Source organism: Netta rufina, assembly GCF_964035555.1.
Source record: "Netta rufina genome assembly, chromosome: W".
In the NCBI taxonomy this organism is placed as follows: domain Eukaryota; kingdom Metazoa; phylum Chordata; class Aves; order Anseriformes; family Anatidae; genus Netta; species Netta rufina.
This window is the reverse complement of record NC_140139.1, coordinates 15675127-15697186: the sequence shown is the minus strand read 5'-3', so window position 1 is coordinate 15697186 and position 22060 is coordinate 15675127. Positions and strand designations below refer to the sequence as shown.

General features: G+C 45.0%; 1 pseudogene across 1 annotated transcript in view; it reads right to left on the bottom strand.

Annotated features, from left to right (window-relative positions):
• Nucleotides 1-11947: 11947 nt before the first annotated feature.
• The window catches only part of LOC311220868 (delta-1-pyrroline-5-carboxylate synthase-like), a 31449-nt pseudogene continuing 21336 nt past the window's right edge, over nt 11948-22060 (bottom strand). Inside the window, exons 6-10 of the transcript in view lie at nt 16156-16293; nt 15851-16046; nt 15552-15699; nt 13555-13745; nt 11948-12021 (exon numbers count right to left, since the gene is read on the bottom strand). The product of the transcript in view is annotated as a delta-1-pyrroline-5-carboxylate synthase-like (transcript). The remainder of the gene's footprint in view (nt 12022-13554; nt 13746-15551; nt 15700-15850; nt 16047-16155; nt 16294-22060) is intronic.

Below are 22060 nucleotides of genomic sequence, written 5' to 3'. Positions count from 1 at the left end.
GTACCCCCTTTAACCCGTTACGCTAAGCGTGATTTAATCATAACTACTTAGAGACAAGTATCCGTCCCAGGAGCAAGCGGTGGCAATGGGAACCCTTCATGATTCTTGGTGAGAATGGTCAGCATGCTGCGATTCATTATACTGCTTGTATCTATTTTTGCTTTAATACATGCATATACTAGCCCTATCACAATGAATACTATTACCAGTAGCAATATTGTTTGCAAAAGCGATTTAAGCCATCCTTCTAGCTGAAAGCCTAACCCCTCGAGAGTTGCCCCCAGCCAATTCTGTTCTGCATCACGCTGCTCTTCTTTTATTTTGTCTTCCGCACAATTGCGTCCCCGGCAGAACGGCTTCTTTTCCGTCCTCCGTTGCATGCGTGGTGCCGTCTGATGACAAGTGTGTTTCATGTGTCAGATTGATACCTGCCTGCACGGTGGCATTGATATGGATGGTAGTCAGCTTTCTTCCCTGGCAAATAACAGGCGGGAACAACCCACGAAGTGTCCCGTTGAGTACTGGCTCAGCAGACCGTAGGTTGTAAGCGTATGGCGTTGGAAACAGCGGAGCGGTCCGGTAGCCCACAGCATACTCCTGCCAGTAGCCCCCGTACACTGCAGGGCACAAGGCGAGGACAAGCAGGAGTCGCTTTGTTCGAGCCCACTCTATAGCGAGGGCAAGGAGTTCATCCCATTGTGGAAATGCAACGTGGGGCACAGACACGTAGCCAAAAAGCAGTAGGCGCTGCAGCTGGCCCTGATGTAGAATAACAATAGCTCCCTGTACCAATCGTTTTCCCGCCCGAGACTGGATGGCGGACTTGTCCACCCCTGCTCGATGAGGGTTGGGACCCACGCTTGCAGCTGAGATGGCGGGTCCCTTTTTGTCCCGGCATTGGCGTTTCCCAACTGCCCATCCCTTTTTCCCTCTTTCACTTCCCCTTTGCGTTGTGAGCACTCCCGAGCACGGTGGCCAGACCGCCCACACACCCAACAATGAACACGGCTGACTTCGACCACAGGTTCCCTTTTCTTGGGACATTCACGAGCTACGTGACCACGCTGTCCGCAGCGAAAACAACCACCAGGATGCATCTGGAGGGCAAACGTCTGGAGGGCAGACATGACTCCCATCATCTGCTCACTGAGGGCAGCAGCAAGAGGTTGCATTTCCTGAGCCTTGCCAAACGCACAGCCACGAGCGATCAGCTCGCCCGCGCTTGCTGAAGCCGGAAGCGCTGCAAGAGCAGCTTTGAATTCAGGCTGAGCTCCTGTCCTTAAGCATTCCCTCAAAACAACATCTTGTGCTTCCGGTGGTAAATTACTGCTTGCCACAGCTGTCTGCACCCTGTCTGCAAAACGCCCAAAATGTTCCTCAGGTTTTTGCCGAATATGCAGATAACTGGGAGTCGGGCTGACTACAGCATTCATCCGCTCTAATGCCCTACGACCCAAATCGGCGGCGGCAATAAGCACAGCTTGCGGCAGCAACAATTGTTCCTGAGGAGTATTCCACTGCCCTCGTCCCAACAACGCTTCCCCAGACATGCCATGTAAAGGATCCTGGGGGTTCGCCCATGCACGCGCCATTAACACTTCACCTTCCTCTTCTAGCAAAGACTCAAACATAGGTACCTGCGCTGCCGTCAGGCAGGCTCGGGCAACCTGCCGCCAGTCAAACATCAGGGGCCCTTGCAAGGCCACCGCATCCAACAAAACCTGTGTCTGTGGGCTAGAGAACCCACCCTCCTGTACAGCCTTTTTTAACTGTAGCAGCATCTTATAATCTACCGGCTGCCACTGATGTCCCTGAGACCCTGCGAAAACAGGAAAACACCCTATCCGCACAGGACTTGGCGTTATTTCACAACCCGAGAGAAGACATTCTCTCGCACTAATAGTCCATTTTTCTCTTGCCTTTTGCACCTCCTCGCGGATGTGCATCGGCTGCCGCGGGGTAACCTGTCGAGGATCTCGAGACTCCTCATCTGTTGAACTCTCACTATCCACTCGTTCTCTCTCTCGGGGCGTAGCACCCGACGGAACAGGAACGCGACACACGGACGATGGTAAGGGCTTCTCCGAAAAAGACTCCACCCGCGCTTTCCCCCCCTCCCGCTCTCCAGGGTCAAACACGGGGGGGGCTGCATACAGCGGCGGCCGGAGGGAGCCCGAAAACGCCGGCGCTTGCCCAGATGCCACCCCTGCCCCTTCTGGACTCCCAGCAGGGAACAGAATAAGGGAGCCCTTCTTATTTACCCCCCAAAAGGACCCGTCCGATGAATAGCAACACTGCGTGTTGCTATTCCTTCATGATCCAACCGAACTCGCAGGGGGGCCACAAAAGGTTTCCCACCCTCTTCTTTCTCCTGCTCCACGTTATTTTCATCCCCCAATCGAGCCTCCTCCTTCACCTGCTCTGACCCTTCCTTTAGATTGTTTTTTATCGGCAGCTCCATAGGAGCTTGCTTATTCTCACTGTCCCCATCGGACAAAAGCATACGGTGCACAGTAGCCCACAGGCATGCCTCGTTGGCTACCTTTTCCAAAACCGCTCGCACCGACCCATAGGTTGGTAATAAAGTCAGCGCCTCTTTGTTCCCGATGCAGGCGCTATCAAATAAATCCCGTCCCACCGTTTCTAAAACGGTCTGTCTCAGGCAATGGACAGGAGACTTTGCCAGATTCCGGCGTGTCACCCAGAACAAGAGGGACTGTACGTCCTTCTTTCGTAGTGTTATCCCTACTTCCTTGGCCAAGGATTTAACAGTACTCACCACCTCATCGACTCCAGGCCCCACGGCCACCCGCGTACCTAGCACGTACGCACCGCGCCTAACTCGCGCCGCACCTAACTCGCGCCAACCGGTTGCACGTCGGGGTTCGTATCACGTCGGGGTCACCATATGTAGGATAACCCGACCGAAAGCCCCGGGACAAACGGACACAACGACCAGCGTTCTGTGCCGTAAGCCAATTTATTGCTGCATGACAGTATCTTATATAGTGTTAAAACGTCCCACCCAGGAACCCAGGACCCCTCCCACTGTGCTCGCAGGCACCCCAGACCCCTCCTTTTGTGCACGCAGGCACAACCCAGAATAATCCCACAACCAACCAGTTCAACCATATTACAGTCAATGTTGTTTTTCTGGAAAGAAGGAAAATGGGATGAAATATGGTATATTGATTGATATGTTGTTTCAGTATCTTGGAGGGAAAAGGTATGGAATTAAGTTGGACTCAGAATGAGCCTTTGGTGCTGGTATTAGAAAAGTACGGGCTGGAGAAAGATAAAGGAAGTGTTAAAAGGGTTGCTGAAGGTGTTAAAGGTGTGGCATGTAGTATTTAACAGAGCTGTTTGAAATTGAATGAGCAGGGAAAGGTGATGTAGGCATTATCTAAGTAACAGTCTAGAAGTTTTGGTATATTTGCATATTTGCTGTGGTGTTTGTTCAGTTTCCCAAGCATCGGGGAGGGGGGAACAGCCTGCTCCACCAGGGGCCTCTCCAGCGGCCGCAGGGGGGCTTCGGCTCCAGCGCCTGGAGCGCCTCCTCCCCCTCCTTCTGCACTAACTTTGGTGTCTGTGGGGGGGTTTCCCGCTCTCCCAGCTGCTGTTGAGCAGCAGGTTTTTGTTTGTTTCTTTGTTTGTTTGTTTTCGTGGATGTGCTCTCACAGAGGCACGGACTGTGTTGCTCATGGCTTGGCTCTGGGCAGCAGTGGGCCCCTTTGGGGCCAGATGAAATTGTCCCTTATCTGCCACGGGGAGGTTTCTGGGTTTTTCTCACGGGGGCAGTTTTCTCACTGCAGTTTCCCACTCCCACACCTCTCATACCCCCCCCCCCCAAACCTTGCCATCAAACCCAATACACTGGGGCAGCTAAGTCATTACTGACTTGTAAAGCATCAGGGATTAAATTAACTAATGAAACCCTAAATGTGATGGGGGTAGAAGGGACTGGGATAACAGTGCCATTTTTGGGGAATACTAAGCTGAGACCAGGGGATAAAATGATCACTGGGCAATTATTGTATGTATCCAAGGCAGAAACTAACTTGTTGGGAAGGGATTTGATGATTAAATTGGGCATTCAAATAGTAAATTGTTAGACTGGAATAACAGTGTTATGAATGGAGTGCTCTCTGGCCCTGAGAGCAAACATACGTGTATATTCACCTCTGACTGGAAAGACCCTGAAATGGGGGTGGAAGCAACAATATAGGTGGACAATTTTACCTCAGGGGTTTACAGGGCCACCTATCTATTTGGGTAAATTCTAAAAAAGGTTTTGGAGCAATTACAACCTCCCAAGAAGGTATTAACATTACAAATATGTGGATCATTTTAAGGAAAATCGATACTCCCTGATGGGAGAGAAATGCTGAATAAAGTGATAATGAGGCAAATATTAACTGTTTTACATCAGAAGAGTCACTGGGAGGTGCAAGCAATGTGTGATGTTGTTCTAAGAAAGCATGTCTGTGTAGGAATATATACTTTAGGGAAGCACGCATGCAGAGGATGTACTATGTGTCAAAAGGTAAATAAAAAGGTCTTCTGTAACCTATCTTGAGGGGGACGGGAGCCAGGGCTTTGACCTTTCCAAAATATACAGGTAGACTTTACTGAGTTACTTGTTTGTCCTAATTGACCACGTGACTGAATGGGTGTAAAGCTTTACTGCAAGGATTAAAGCAGGCCTTAGAGATTGAGTGGGATTTTCACAGCCCCTGGCACCCCTCCTCTTCTGGAAAGGTAGAGCGAATGAATGGTGAAATTAAGAAACAACTAACAAAACTTATGCTGGAAACTAAGGCTTCTTGGGTAAAATGCTTACCCCTTGCACTGTTAAACATATGGACGCAGTCCAGAACTGATGTAGGAATTTCTCCTTTTGAAATGCTATATGGTATGCCCTATGACTTGGAATTGCCACTTGATCACCCTCAATTCTAATTAAGACTTGGAAAGAGACTTTTTTTAACACCACGATGGGGAAGGCCCCTATGTTGTTTTGCTTACTACAGAAACAGCCGTCCGGACTGCGGAGAAAGGATGGACGCATGCCAGCCGTGTTAAAGGACCCATCTGTGACAAGAAGTGGGAGATCGCTCCAGGAAACAAAGACCTGAAGCTCACATTGCGACGAACTCGATAGGTACCGTGGGTTAAGGTAGAGGCTCTCCCCTGAAGAACACTACTGCTGCCGAGAAGAACTAAAACCTCGTAGTTGGCTGCAACCCAACTGACGAGTGAGGCAGAGGAGTGAATAAGTGGGGAAAGACATGGGCCTCAGCCATTCCTATCGGTATTTGGGAGTTCTCGCAGTGATTTCATCCTGCGTAGCGACTCAACACCACCCCCACCAACCTTTTAAATGGACTTTAAGTCGATTCGAAGATCAACAGGTTATTGCAACCCAGATAACATCGGGGGGGGGGGGGCAAGCTTTACTTCTACACTATGTCAGCTGATCTCGAGGCCCCGATGCTGGGAATATATGGGATTTTATTTCTGCCCAAGTTCTAACCTGGGAAGGGGGTACTGTAAATGCCTGAACGTGTATTATTGTGCATACCGGGGGTGTGAAACCATTGCTACAGACTGGACACTCGGGGCTGGTCGGGATAAATTCTTACAAGTGGGATATGGGCTGCAAGCTTGTAACCGACAATTGGATCCCCGTTGCAGGTGGTGAGGGCATGGTATAGGGTATACAGGAACCTTCCACGGAAAGAAAGAAATTTGCAAGGTTCTATATATAAATATAACAAACTCGGACGATACTAGCTGGGTACTAGGAAAAATGTCAGATTTTACGAACACGGAACAGATAGGGGAGGACTCATACTAATAAAGAAGGGAAAACCCGAGACTTCCAAGGTAGTCGGGCCTAATAAAGAGTTACTAGGGGAAGGTTTGGTTGTCCAGACTGTAAATATACCTGGGACTGCCCAACCTACTACAGTGTTTTCTAGTAAGTCGACAGAGTTATCCTTTCCCACACTGCTTCCAAACATTGTGGAAAAAAAAAAAAAAGAAGAAAGGGGTCGTACCCGAGAGTAGTATGTGGAAAGTTATAAATGCTAGTTTCCAGGTACTAAATCAAACTAATCCTGAGATAACTGAAGGGTGCTGGCTATGTGTAAGTGTTAAGCCCCCATATTATGAAGCTATAGGAGATATGGGGAGGTCTGAATATTCAAATGAGTTAAATCCTTCCAAATGCAGTTGGGGTCAGGAAATCGGGATAACTTTGACTCAAGTTACGGGAAAAGGTAGATGTATCGGCACAGTTCCAAGAGATAAAAATGATCTGTGCCATGTCACTGAAAAAATGGACCAAACACACAAATGGTTAATTCCTGCAAATAACACTAGGTGGGTATGTTCATCGTTAGGAGTCACTCCTTGCATATCTTTAAAATTGTTTAGCACATCTCATGATTTTTGTGTACAGGTGGTCGTTATACCAAGGATTCTATACCACACTGAAGAGTATATGTATACCCATCACACAGTGGCTGAATACCATCTGGTAAAGAGGGAGCCTATTACGGCCGTCACCTTAGCCACTTTAATGGCTCTCAGGGCTGCAGGTGCAGGAACTGGAATTGCTTCCCTGATAAAACAAAGCCAGGAATTTACTTCTCTACGCATTGCCGTAGATGAGGATCTGGCCCGTATAGAGCAGTCAATAACAGCTCTGGAAAAATCGGTTAGGTCATTATCCGAAGTGGTACTCCAAAACCGTAGAGGGTTGGATTTGATTTTCTTACAACAAGGAGGACTGTGTGCAGCCCTACGTGAAGAATGCTGTGTATATGCAGATCATACTGGGGTGGTAAGAGATACAATGACTAAATTGCGGGAAGGATTAGAAAAACGCAAAAGGGAAAATGAGGCTCATCAGAATTGGTATGAATCCTGGTTTAATTACTCACCTTGGCTTACTACCCTGCTATCAACCATAGCAGGGCCCTTGTTGTTACTTACATTAACACTGACTTTTGGACCATGTATATTCAATCGAGCAATTACAATTGTGAAAAGTCGATTAGAAGCTGCTCATCTTATGCTCGTGCGTGCTAAGTATGAATCTCTTGAGCAGGAGGAGGACGACGCAGAAACTTTGATGCTCAGCAAGCAGATATTGCAAAAATTCAATGAACAAAATATGTTAGAAAAAGAAAAAGGAGGGATTGTGATAAATTAGTAGGGGTTTGTTCATTGTCCTTGAGAATTTAAAGAATCTACTGAGGAGATAAGGTTTCACAACTCACGGCATTGTAACATGGGGACAAATGGGGAAGGGGGGTTGGGTGAACATCCTTGTTAAAACAAAGATTTTGTAAGATACCACCCACCCACCTCAAGACATCCTGTTTTGCCCCCACCTGAACACAAGCACAACGCATGATCACCGGAGGAAGAATAACGACCCCCAACAACAGACTGCGCAGTCTCAGGACAGGTCTCGACAGGTCTCGACAAGTCGACAGGCCTCGACAAGTCTCGACAAGTCGACAGGTCTCGACAGGTCTCGACAAGCCGGAACTTCAATGCTATAAAACAGCGACACTGGAAAGGGGAAGTTGCGTGCCGTGGTGGAGCAGAGACTCCCCAGCCGCCCAGCGCTGTTTTGCTATTGTCTGCTTACTTGATTAATAAAATAATTTCAGTAGACCAGTAAATTGTGTGGTCTAACTTATAACACACTTGATCAAACAACAGATTGTAAAGTTGGGACAGGAAGCGAATCTGGCCTGGCCTCAGTCTCTTCCTTTGGCTCTCTTATGCATACGAACAAGGCCAAGAGCAAAGGAAGGACTAAGTCCTTTTGAAATCCTGTGTGGACGACCTTATGGAATACAGAAGGGGATGTCGGCACAACAGGAGACGAAATTATGACATCCTATATGGTGGCATTAGGGAAACAATTAGACAAAATTGGAAAATACGTAGCTGGAACCCAGAGTAGGGTTTTGGATAGACCTATACACAATGTACAACCTGGAGATTATACATGTATATATGTAAAGTCTCTTGCAGAAAAAAACTTTGGAACCCCAATGGGAAGGACCCTTTCAGGTGCTGCTTACGTCATACACCGCAGTAAAAATTAAAGAACAACTTGCTTGGATTCACCACATGAGAATCAAGAAGTCAACGCAAGGTCCATGGACACTTGAAACGACGGGACCCAATAAGTTGAAATTGAAAAGGCAACACGTATAGACTTTGGACATTGCTTGTAACTATTGTATCAGCTCAAGCATGGAAGGAAAACTCGTATGTAAACATACCTGAAAAAGTCGCCCAATCTTTAAATTTATCTGACTGTTGGATATGTACTGCACTTCCGAGGGGCAATATGGAAATCCCGCTATATGGGATACTCTCCAGAAATTGGACTAATGCATTATATAATAATCAGACGTGGTCCACTAAATGTTGGGGAATGGAAAGGGTAAATTATACCCTCCCTGAGGGACCGAAATTTGATTTACAAGCACGGGAAATGTTACTGTTAAAAGTCGGTGTATGGGGGACAATGATAGCAGCGAACAAAAGATCTTGCATGATCTGGGGCTTAGTTTTGGTCAGGAACCTGACTGTTCAAAAACAGTAAATGTAGGGGGATATAATCTAGCCAATTTAAGGTCATTTTGTAATATTACTATCCAAGTAGCATACGACCCTGATAAGGAGTCTGGAGTGGATGGATCTTTGGAAAGTGGGTGAAAATTAGGTATAGGGTATTGGTGGCTATGTGGTGATGGGAGGGCAAGGAAGAATTTACCACCTAATTGGAAGTATTATATATGGAGTGGTAATTCGTGTCAAGTAAATGGTTGGTATTAATAAAGAAGGGGAAGATTTGGGAGTGTGGCCATGGGGGTCGGAAAGCCCCGTGGTTGAGATAACACTAGACTCTTATTGATGAGGCCATCAGGAATGTAAAAGGAATTCCAAGGTTCTGGTCAGAGCAATTATTTCCACCTTTTGTGGAGCGTTCGCAGGTAAAGGCACAGATTCTATTACCTTTGCAAGTGGTAACTGCATAACCAGCGTGTCGTTTGCCACTTACGATTTAGCTGCTCCCATCAGTGAACCAGTTTTCCGTGTCTTCCATAGGATTGTCTTTCAGATCTGGACGGCACGAATATACTGCTTTGATGGTTTCCAGACAGTTGTGATACACTGGTTCCCCTGTGTTCCCACTGAGAAAAGAAGCTGGATTGACAATGTTAGTGACTACAATTTCCACATCATCCTGTTCCACCACTGTAGCCTGATATTTCAAAAATCTTTGCGGGGAGAGCCAATGTCCACCTTTTGCTTCCAGTACTGCAGATACCGCATGGGATACTAACAGTTATTTTCTGGCCCAAGGTAAATTTTCGGGCCTCCTGGATGTTTAGTACTACGGCCTCAACCGCTCACAAACATCCAGGCCATCCCTTTGCAGTTGTGTCCAATTGTTTGGAGAAATAACCAACTGCTCTACGGTATAGTCCCACGTCTTGTGCTAATATTCCCAGGGCAATTCTCTGCTTCTTGTGTGAAAAAAGGTAAAATGGCTTACTCACATCTAGGAGTCCCAAAGTTGGAGCTGACATCAGGGCCTTCTTCAGTAGCTTGAAAGCTTGTATTGCTTCCTTGTTCCATTGAAGGCATTTCTGTTCAGTAGTTGTGAGTGCATACAGGGGTTTAACAAGCAGTCCATAATTATAAATCCATAGACGGCACCACCCGGTCATCCCCAAAAAGGTCTGTAGTTCCTTCACTGTTTGTGGTCTTGGAGTTTGGAATATTGCCTCTTTTCGAGCCTGTCTCAAGGTCCTTTCCCCAGCACTGATTTCATATCCCAAATAGGTTACCTGTTGTTGTACTACTCGGGCCTTTTTCTTAGATACCCTGTACCCTTGGAGTCCGTCAAAGTCTGGCAGATTCACTGCCCAAGTCAGGCAGGTGTCCCTTGTTCTAGTAGCAGTCAGAATATCATCTACATATTGCAGTAATTTCCCTTCTCCTGGTGGGGCCTCCCAGGATTCCAGATCTTTCGCTAACTGACTTCCAAATATTGTGGGGCTATTCTTGAATCCTTGGGGTAACACCGTCCAGGTGAGTTGGGTCCTACGCACACTCTTGGGGTTTTCCCATTCAAATGCAAATATTTTCTGGCTGGCTTCATGGAGAGGGAGGCAAAAGAAGGCATCCTTTAAGTCTAAAACTGTAAACCAGGCTAGTTCTGGTGTTAATACAGTTATTTATTGCCCATAGATCCTGGACCACCCTATATGACCCATCCGGCTTGTGGACAGGTAATATAGGGGTATTAAAATCGGATTCACATTCCCTCAACAATCCTACTTTCAGTTTTATTATTGGTCAAATTCCTTCCCTATCTTCCCTCTTCAGATGGTACTGCTTGATCCTTACCGGCTGCTTTCCCTCCTTGAGTCGAATCTCAACAGGTGGGGCATTTTTAGCTCTTCCAGGTACATCAGTAGCCCATACGCCTGGGTATACCCGGTTTACGACTTCTTCATTAACTTTTCCTTCCATTGGAAGGTTGACTAGGGCTAAACTCATTATCTCTATATATTGTTGATCATTTACTTCCAGAGTAATCTCCCCTTTTTCAAATTTTATTACTGCTTCTAACTGCTCTAACAAATCTCTACCTAAGAGTGCCCATGGGGAGTTAGGCATATATAAAAATCTGTGTATGCCCCATTGTTTCCCTAACTCGTACTTCAAAGGTTGACAAAAATAAGCCTTTTCAGGTTGATCGGTTGCACCTTTTACCCTAACATAATCATTCCCTAAAGGCATTAATGCTTGATTTAGAACCGAATATGTTGCCCCCATATCAATGTTATTTTTGGAGTGGTAATTCGTGTCGAGAAAATGGTAGATATTAATAAAGAAATTGGAAGATTTGGGAGAGCGGCCATGGGGGTTGGAAAGCCCCGTGGTTGAGATAACACTAGACTCTTAACGACGAGGCCATCAGGAATATAAAAGAGTTTAGAGGGAACAAAGAAGGGTGATTCAGGAGACTCCATGCAGTCTCGGGTTTCTTGTTCTCCAGCCATTGAGGCATGGAAGTTTCTGGGTGTTTACTGTTACTGTTATTTGCAAAGTTGTTTGACCAATGAAAAGTTGTTTTGAAAAGAACTGCTGTGGAGAGAAGGGTACAAGAGGGGAGCCTGCCCTCAAGATAAAAAAAAAAAAAAGGAAGGCAACACAATGTGATGAATTTATGTCATCAATAAAGAAGCAGAAAGAAGGAATGAAAAGGAGCAGGCTGGCAGAATGGAGACCAGGACGGGAACAGGCACTTTTCTCAGCCATTCTTCTTGCCATCTCAGGAGTCGGGAGCACTTGGAACAGTCCTTACCACTCACGTTGCAGCTTCGATTCTTTCCACGTTTGCATAAAAACACAGTCTCCTGCTCCAAATGGATGGATCAGGACTTCCAACGCCTCCAACATTACATGCTGTCGCAGTAGGGGATCTCCGTGTACTGACTCTAAGGAACGGGATGGGGCACAGAGTGGAGTGGAGACACCACGGATAGGCTCTGTGACGAGACGGGGACCTGATGCTCTTGTGCGCACTGTGACCGATAAGCTGCATGATTGCTACCCTGAGCCAATGGCCTGTCATGTTTTTGAGAAAGCATTGTACTCTAGTGAGAGAACTGGTGTTTCTCTAGAAGCAGCAATCCCCATGCTTTTGCTTCAGCTTTGAATATTGAAAGAACAATATGATCAAGCAAGTAACTGAAACTTTTTCAGCTGGAAGTAGCTCAACCTTTCTTTTACAGAGGAAGAAAAATCTAGGAGCATAACAGATTACACGCCAAAAACAAAAACATGTAAATAAACAATGTAATAATATCACTTGCAGAAAAAAAAAAAAAAAAAATCTCTATCCATCAGAGAATCGGTTACTGGCATTCCAAGCACTGTCCACATGCTGGAGGAAGAACTCCGCTGTTTTCTCTGAAAAAGAGGCAGAGAAGAAAATAGGATACAGTACAGAGTGATCATGCAGTCAAATAGGCACAGCCTCATACTGTGAAGAGATACAATACCAGAACTTTCACCTGCAACATTATCAGACAGTATTTAACAGCCTGGATTAAAGCATGTTCATACCCACCTTCTTCGTAATATGTTTATCACATAGACACAACTGTAAATATTACAAGAAGCTTGCAAAGACAAGAAGTGAAAAGATGTCTAATTCTTACTACAGCCTAGACCTCGCAAACAGGGATAGCTGTATGACTGGGAAGAAGTGACAGCAGCCCCAAGCTACATTTTGCAGTCAGACAGTTAAACTACATGTTCAGCTCTACATTATCTCAATGGATACATGGAACTATTCCAGATGGAAAGCCCTATAATAATGGAATTAATGGAAATTAATGGAAAGTCCTATATTAAGTTTATACTGAAAACAGTATTTGGGAAAGAGAATGCAGAAACACCACATGAAGTCAGCTAACTAACCCAGTTCAACACAGAACATGCGAGATTGGAGCAACCTCAAGCAGAGTTGTACGAGCCTTAGTACTCTGGAGGATGCCTTTCTCTGTAAGGCTGTAAGCTGCAAGTCAGTTGCCCAGAGCAATGGGACGAATGCTAAAGATGAACTCTATCTCCAGTACACACCCAAGTAAATCACTAGTGCACCAGGTAGTGGCTTACAGTATCAAATGCATGCCTTTAGGTGCTACTCGTTTAATTTCTGCAGAAGGTACAGAAACAAATGCCTGCTTGAATCTCACACTGATGAGCCACAAATCAAAATGACCTTACTGTAGCTGACTCTAAGAAGTTTTAGCCTTGAGAGTCATCCTTTGGCTGGGAGCAGTTCTAGCTACGTTTTGAAGTGGCAGAGTGTTCAAACCTCATGCAGAGGAGTGGAAGAAGCACAGAGTGGCACATAGAAACAGAAGTTCGCGGCATCAAAGGAGCAAGAAACTGGGAACTGAGATACATGCAGCTTTTACGCTACAGATGCGGAACTGGAAAATAAAGGACTGGGAGAGATGGGGAAAAACACTTGTGGTCCTTGTTTGCAAGACTTAAAAGCGACCTGGGAAGACAAAACGTATATAGTCTGATCTTTCCTACAATCCATATTCCCTCTATAGAAGCTCATCTCTTCCTCCTTCTGAGGCCTAAAGACATCTCCAGAATTCAGGAGATGTTTCTGCAAAACTGTCTGATGTGGTAAGTCTGTACAATACAGGAACACAAAGCAATCTGCCTGACAAGAGCATGCGTTGACTTGCTGTTGGCCAGTTGCTCAAACACATGCCTTCACCTCCTGGAATAAGGGCACACAACATGTTCTCCTTGAATTAAACACAACTACAGATAGATTTAGCTCATTGGGTTCCAGCTGATTATGCTCACTACAGAACCAAGATAAGAGAAACTACTGCAATGTAAGTAGTTATGCTAATAACAAGATCCCACAGTGAAACCAAAGCAGAAGCTTAAGGGAACAGATTGGTCACAAACCATTCTCCGTGACGGTAACATCCAGGTGAGAACTTCCATACTTGTGGATATGTTCGACAGCCTCTTGTACACTGTCCACAACCTCAATGCAGCTCTCCAGATCCCCATATTCATCGTGGAGAGATTTCACTTTTGAGGGGTTGAATGTCAAGTAAGAGGCAAACTTTGGGCCAGCATGAATACCAGAATACCTGCAATACCAGAATACATGAATACCTGAATACCATGAATACATGAATACCAGAATACCTGCAATACCAGAAGTATTTTGTGCTGTAGATTGTACCAATGCGTAACAGGCGAAAAGTGCAGCTTGTTGTTCTGGGTATAGCTAGGATAGAGTTAATTTTTTTCATAGCAGTCCCTATACTGCTACATTTTGGATTTTTGCCTTAAACAAACCACTGTTTTGGCTGTTGCTAAACAGTGCTCACACAGTTCCAAGGCTTTCTCTTCTCCCCCCACAGTGAGAAGGTCGAGGGTCTGCTAAAAGTTAGGAGAGCACATAACCACAACTGATTCAAAGTTAACCAAAGGGATAGCCTATGCCATATAATGTCAAAGTCAGCAATATAAAATGAGGGGAGTTTCGAGGAAGGCAGACATTTCCAGGTTTGCAAGTCTCCCCTACAAAAGACTTTACCTGTTATTATCCTTTTCTTTTGTAAACTGACACCAGCCCTCTCCAAAGTGTATGTTTCAGACACAAAAGAGTTACTGGGCCCAAAACAAGGCAAGGACTTTCAGTTATTTTACGATCCTGATGAAGAAGATCTAATGCATCATCAATCTCTGATTTTATTCGTAGCAGCTAAGACACCTTAACAATGAGAGGGAGGAGTGGAGGAGCAGGTGCTGATCTCTTCTCTCAGGTGACAGCGACAAGACACAAGGGAATGGCATAGAGCTGTGACAGGGGAGGGTCAGGCTGGACGTTAGGGAAAGGTTCTGCACCAAGAGGTGGCTGGGCACTGGAACAGGCTCCCAGGACAGTGGTCACAGCACTGAGCCTGCTGGAGTTCAAGAAGTGTTTGGGCAACACTCCAAGATGTATGGTCTGATTTCTGGGTGGTCCTGTGTGGAGCTAGGGGTTGAACTTGGTAGTCCTCATGGGTCCTTTGCAACTCAGGGTATTCTATGAAAAAAAACACAAAACAAAACACAACCAAACCAGACATTAAAAAAAAAAAAAGACAAAAAGAAAACACAAACAAGTGAGGACTTGCTCCTAACTAGCTATCTGGCAGCTTCTCTTAATATGACTTTAACATTATCAGAACATGACCTATTTTACCATGTTTGCCTGCATCAATCACTGCTTGTATACACTATTTGCCAAATGGAAATGCTATGTGAAAAATCCATGTTTTAAGTGTAATTTAAGTACTTCACAAATATTTCTCTCGTGATGCATCTCTGCTACAAAACATTACGCATGTCAAAGCAATTATGTAGGACAGTGGCCTTTCACTGTTCCTGTGGAACAGTGGGAGGGGGAAATAATGGGCGGGAAAATGGGTGGGAATAAAGGCAAGTGAGGCAAAATGTTCAAAATATGTGGATGAAGCAGATTAGTGGAGGAGAAACATAAAATGGGAAATGACTGAGGTAAGAATGTAAGTTAATAGATTTAATCAGAATAGTATTTGGGTCTGGGAGGTTGCCAGCCATTAAGTCAGAATTAAGAGTAGTAGAGAAAGGGTTGTGGAAATGCTCTTCCAAGGCAGAGAATGATTTTTTTCTATGTAAAAGGAAGTAGTTGTATCCCAGCAATGGCATGCAGCCACCCCAAAGCTGCTTGCAGATCGTTTCTATGGAAAAGCTTGGGGTTGCATGGAGAAGCCAAGAAAGCTCTCCGAAAGTTCATTTAGGTGTACAAAGAGACATGTGGGTAACATAAGTGTTATGTTATCATAAAACTACATAGGGCTATGTCAGCAAGACCAAGGGCTCCTAAAATGAACAAAAAGTAAATAAAACAAAACAAAAGCCAACACAAGTATAAATGACTAACCTGTTCTACTCTCAACGTGTCTATGATCTGATCAAACAACGAGGTTCTCAGCAGGTCTCAGTGAATTAGGAGTGTTTCCCAAGCATTACAGGCAGCAGTATATTCACACTTTGAGTCTCTGAGGGTTAAGACTAAAAAATTAGTTACATAACATTTATGACAACGAATTTGAAGAGCATGTGAATTATTATTACGTATGGTTATTATTATAACCATACCACATATTCCAAATGTGAAGTTCAGTTACACTCATGGTATCCAAGTCACCCTCTCACAGCTTACTTATTCATGTGGCCTTCTCCACGCTGGCATCTGTGTCCACATACACATGACAGATCCCTTCACTGTGTCCCATCACTGGAATTCCCTTATCAGCTTTCTGGGTATTCCTGACTAGCTGGGATGGACCATGTGGAATGATTAGATCTATCAGCTTCTCCAAATGGCAGAGATCTTCCACTTCCTTGCTTGTATTCACACATGAAAGTTGTGACACAAACAGTCAATGGCCTGAATTCTCAAGTTCTGCCTGTGCTTTTTCTACACGCTACAGCACAAAAGTTGTTGCTTTAATTCTAGACACTTACTACTTGCACTGCATCTTTGACTCCATGAATGGAGAGTGCTTCTTGAGTCAGATGATGAAGGATTTGATTGCTGTATGCTGCCTCTTTCCCTCCTTTTATTAGCAAGCCATTTCCACTAGCTATGGCCAAAGAAGACACCTGTCAGAAGGGAATTAAAACAACAACAACAACAACAAAGTGATCTGACTCCTCTGGGAGAATAACATCTGCAAAATAGAGTAAGAACAGGATTTTGCATTCTGCTGACTTACTCAATATTAATATACAGCACCAAGAATTTTTTCCAAGTCAGAACATGTAACTCCAGAAATGAAGTATATTAATGTTTCAGGAACAAACTTGAGCTTCAGGGTACTACTGGCAAAGGGAGACTGCAGTAAGTCAAAGGAAACCCAGAAATAGGCTCTGGCACAAATTCGGTAGCTGTATAAAACTATTTCAGATGCAAGAACTCTTATCCCTAATCATTCTGGCTGGAAGTAGCTAATAAGCTCTTCCTATGACGAACATTTTACTTGTGCTATCTTATACAGAAGCCTTTTATTTTATCGCACTGATTTTACATTTATAACCAGAAGGTGTCCTTGCCTATGGCAGGGGGGAGTAGATGACCTTCAAGTTCCCTTCCAGCACAAATCATTCTATGATTCTATGACACCTCCCACTAGACCAGATTGCTCAAAGCCCCATCCAACTTGGCCTTAAATACTTCCAGGGATGGGGCATTCACAACTTCCCCAAGCAGCCTGTTCCAGTGCCTCACCACCCATAGTAAAGAATTTCTTCCTTTTATCTAATCTAAATCTACCCTTTTAGTTTAAAGCCATTACTCCTTGTCCTGTCATTACACTCCCTGACAAAAAGTCCCTCCCCAGCTTACCCGAAGCCTGCTTTAGGTACTAGAGGGCCACTATAAGGTCTCCTCAGAGCCCTCTCTTCTCTAGGCTAAGCAACCCCAGTTCTCTCAGCCTGTCTTCATAGGAGAGGTCCTCCAGCCCTCATCAACTTCGTGGCCCTGCTCTGGACCTGCTCTAACAGATTTATTTCTTATGTTGGAGTCCCCAGAGCTGAATGCAGCACTGCAGATGGGGCCTCACAGGAGTAGAGTAGAGAGCGAGAATCACTTCCCTGGACCTTCTGGTCATACTTTTGATGTATGGATACGGCTAGCTTTCTGGTTTGCAACTGCACATCGCTGGCTCATGTAGAGCTTTTCATCCATCAACACTCCCAAGTCCTTCTCTGCAGGGCTGCTCCCAATCCACTCATCAACCAGCCTGCATTCATTCTTGGGAGTGCCTTGATGACGGTGTTGAACCTTGCACTTAGCCTTCTTGAACTTCACAAGGTTCTCATGTGCCAACCCCTTAAGCATGTCAAGGTCAACTCAGACCAACTCCTTTTCCCTACTAGTGTCCTCTGGGTAAAAAACAGTCACCATGTTTGATATTCTACCTCATCCTGCTGTCCACAATTTGAAAAGAACACTGAAAAAATAAGGAATACTTCAGAAAGATCCTTGTCATTTAGTGTATCTAGGAACCTTGCTGTACCCAGATACTGTGTGTCTTTAACATACAAAACTAGACATTAAAATGCAATTTGATTGTATCTTGTTAAGAATCTGCCTCTCCGAAGATCAGTATCACAAAGGAAAGCTGCAGAGACAAGCTTATTTAAATAAATTAAAAAAATCCAATCTGTAATGGGTTTCAAAACAGTTTGTTCCCTTTAGATAGTAATAGAGCACGGCTATACTTCAGAACAATTGGATTTCTTGAAATCTGTAGGAAGCAGTCTATGAAATATGATCTCAGAACTTCGCCTTGTAAGTATTAGAGACAAATATGCTATTGTATATTGTTATAAATGACTGAGTCCCAAATAGGGTTACAATCAAAGTTTACAATTTATTAAAGGAATAGAGGTAAGCAAACAGCGCTGGGTGCGCTGGGAGTCTCTGCTCCACGAAGACGCACACCAGTTACATCAGGCGGCTGGTTTTTATGCTCCTAGGCTAATACATATTCATCACCACTTTTGGAAAAGGCAGGGGTATTATAATCAGTTTCCCGGGACCCGAACCATCCCACGGATGCATACGTATCAGTCTCCGGTGGTCCCTCTGGGGGTCGCTCGTATTGAAGGCTCGTAGTCTTCCTCACAGGTTTTGTCCTTTGGTCGTTCTTCAGCTTCCCCCCCCCCCCTTATTTAGTAGTCTCTGGGCCAGATGTCAGAAAGTTGTGTCTCCTGCAATAGTCAGCAATTATCTCAAAAAACTCCCCCCTATTCTCTTATCTCCCAGACGCGAGTCTCAAGGTTTACCCTTCAAACCCTCTATCAACACGAACTGCTAGACCATTCTTTGGCAAGATACAAGAACTATATACACTAACCACTGTTTCTCTTGGACTTGTGGTTATTTATACAAGGGGATGTAAGACAGAAGGTCACATTTCATTATGAGGCCCTAGCATTCTTCCATATTGACACGAATCAGATGAACATATTTCACAATCCCCCATCTCCTTTTTCATGGTATTGATTCGTGTTTTCCTTTCCAATCGAGTCAATACTTGACAAATTGGTATCAATTTTGGATATTCTTTTGTTTTTATTATCATCAGGCAATGGGTTTTCTCTTTTCCCTGGTTCTGGGACAACAGTGTGAGAAACTCCGTAGCCAATAACTTAGGCTCAGGCGAGGATCTCAGTGAAGTAGTAATTTGTTCGCGATTGCAATGGCGGGCACCCCACAAGCAGGAGAGCGCACCTACTAGTTCCAAAACACAGTTTACATGCTTTTTGATGACAGGACCTTCCCCCGTTTCCCCACTGAGGGGGTAATCCAGGTTCACAATCTATCCAATGCTTCACAAACAATGCATAGCCTTCAGTTGCCGGCCTGTTAAATTTCAAATTTCTTTTGACATTTTTACTGCTTGGAGAGGTAATGTTTCTTCACTTGTCTGACTTGACACCGCCATTTTCACCTAATTGTCCTAAGGAGTCTGGTTGTCTGCATTTTACAAGATCGCCTGCTAAGCTTTCTTATCACTGCAAGCATATCTCAGAACCAGATTCCTTCCCTCTAAACAACGGAACTCTGCAAAAACAACATTTCTATTCCCACAACAGGTACTGCAGATATTTGCATTCCTTGTATAACTGAGTGTATCAGTCTGGTAATAGAAGGTATTAAACATGGAATTATTAACAATTCTCCACATATCCCCAATACAACCATCCTTATTTTAGCAAAACAATCACTGCCAATAAAGCCCCCTCCCATAATCCTCTTAGATCGATTCCATTCCAAGTTTGAACTGGGACATGTGCAATTTTCTTCGTTTCTTTTACAAGTTCATTGACAGCTTTTCTTTCTGTTGTGGTTTAACCCAGCTGGCAGCTAAACACCACACGGCCATTCACTCACCTCACCCCCTCCCTCTCTGGGATGGGAGAGAGAAATGGGAAAGTGAAGCTTGTGAGGTGAGATAAAGACAAGAAAAATAACAATAAATAATAATAATAATAAATAATAATAATAATAAATAATAATAATAAATAATAATAATGACAATGACAATGATGATAGTACTACTACTAATAATGTGTATGAAACAAGTGATGCACAATGCAATTGCTCACCACTGCTGATGCCCAGCTGTCCGATGCCCAGCCTAACCCTGAGCAGTCTGGCCCTCCTCCCAGCTCTTGCTGCACCCCCAACCTGCTCACTGGCAGGACAGAGTGAGAAGCTGAAACGTCCTTGGCTTGGTGTAAGCACTGCTCTGCAACAATTAAAACATCAGCATGTTATCAGCACTCTTCTCATCTGTCCTGGTTTCAGTTAGAACAGAATGTTCTTCCTAGTAGCTGGTGGAATGCTGTGTTTTGGCTTGGGATGAGAAGAGTGCTGATAACACACCAATGTTTTAATTGTTGCAGAGCAGTGCTTATACCAAGCCAAGGACATCTCAGCCTTTTGCTCTGTCCTGCCAACAGGCAGGCTGGGGGTGCAGTAAGAGCTGGGAGGGGACAGACCCAGGACAGGTGACCCAAACTAGCCAAAGGGGTATTCCATACCATCTGACGTCATGCTAAACAATATATAGGGGTGGCTAGCCGGGGGAGGGGGCCGGACTGCTCGGGGTTAGGCTGGGCATCAGTCAGCGGGTGGTGAGCAATTGCATTGTGCATCACTTGTTTGTACATATTAGTAGTAGTAGTACTATTATCACCATTGTATTATTATTATTATTGTTATTATTATTTTCCTGTCTTATTAAACTGTCTTTATCTCAACTCACGGGCTTCACTTTCCATTTCTCTCCCCCGTCCCAGAGAGGGAGGGGGAGGGGGAGCAAACGGCTGCGTGGTGTTTAGCTGCCAGCCGGGTTAAACCACGACAGTCTTTTTGGCGCCCAACGTGGGGCTCGAAAGGTTGAGATAAAGGCAGATCTGACCAGAGTGTGTTAAACTAAAATTGGTGTAAGTATTAGACCTGCTTAATAGTCACTTGTCATAATGCTGATTGCTTTAATCTCAACTGTGCTGCGCCTGTTTTCCAAATTGAGTATTATAGCACATTATTTTCCGTATTTGTTCTCTGTCATGTTGTTTATCCTCTCCGGGCCCTGGTTTCAGATCATTATGGTACTGAGTGTTGTAGCAATGGCTTACGAGACGATGAGATATCTGGTCATGACTCTAACCTGGTATTTGTACTCAGTAACATCGTCGACTCTGTATTTTGGAAACTGTATCTTGGAAACTATTAGCAATTACACCTATTGCTTTTTTCCATTAAGGAGTCAATCTGTGGAGGGGAAAGGGGAAGATATTTTTTCTTACTTGATTACTCTCCCTTTCTCCTTCACCACCCCTGTATCCTCCTTGATCACTATGCCTTCCTCCTTCACCACCCTCTTATCCTCCAACCTTGTTACAATAGCTCTCCAAGATATTGAATATCCTTGGGATACTCAGACCAGCATAGTCTTGTTGTTCTGCCTCCTGAATGCGCTTCAGGTTCTGCTTAAAGTTAAACAACTACTTAGGAAGCTCATCCGGAGATCTGCTCGGAGGCAGTATAGTTGTGGGTGGCAGGGAGTATGGGAGGATATGGGCAGGCATCTAGAGCAGTTGGCACCCCCAGTGTTTTGGAAATTCACCCCTGAACAAGTGCAAAATCCTCAAAAACTGGCAGAATGCTTGAAAAAAAGGTGTCATGATTCTGGCAGTTCCAAAGTAACACAAATCATTGTAACGTGCTGGGGCCTGGCTCATGCCTATCGAGCTGCCATGGATACTGCTATCAACTTAGTGACAGACCCTGCAGCCACTCCAAGCCCTGTGACAGATCCAACGGCCACTGTGACCCCTACGGTGGACTCTGCAGCTGCTCCAGTCCCAGCTCCTGCAGCCGCTCCAGCTCCAGCTCCTGCAGCTGCTCCAACTCCAGTTCCTGCAGCCGCTCCAGCTCCTGCAGCTGGGTCAGAGAAACGAGCTGTAGCAGTGCAAGTTGACCCTGCAGAGGGTATTCCAACCCCTGTGGCAGACCCTGTAACAAGGTCAGAGAAATGAGCTGTAGCAGTGCAAGCTGCCCCTGTAGAGAAGGTGAAAAGATGGTATAGAGATTCAGGTCGTTTAGAACGCAGAGAGTCTTCTGCCAAATCTAGGTATAGAGATGATGATGACGCTGGGCCATCAAGGATTCAGGAGGAGGAAGATGAGGATGCTGAGAAATCAACAGTAACTACCCGAAAGCCTATATGAGCGCGAGCTACGAGATGTGCGAAAAGATTTTGGTCGTTGTATAGGTGAGCAGCTTGTCACCTGGCTGCTCCAGTGCTGGGACACTGGAGCCAATTGTGTGGAATTAGATGGCAGGGAAGCCAGG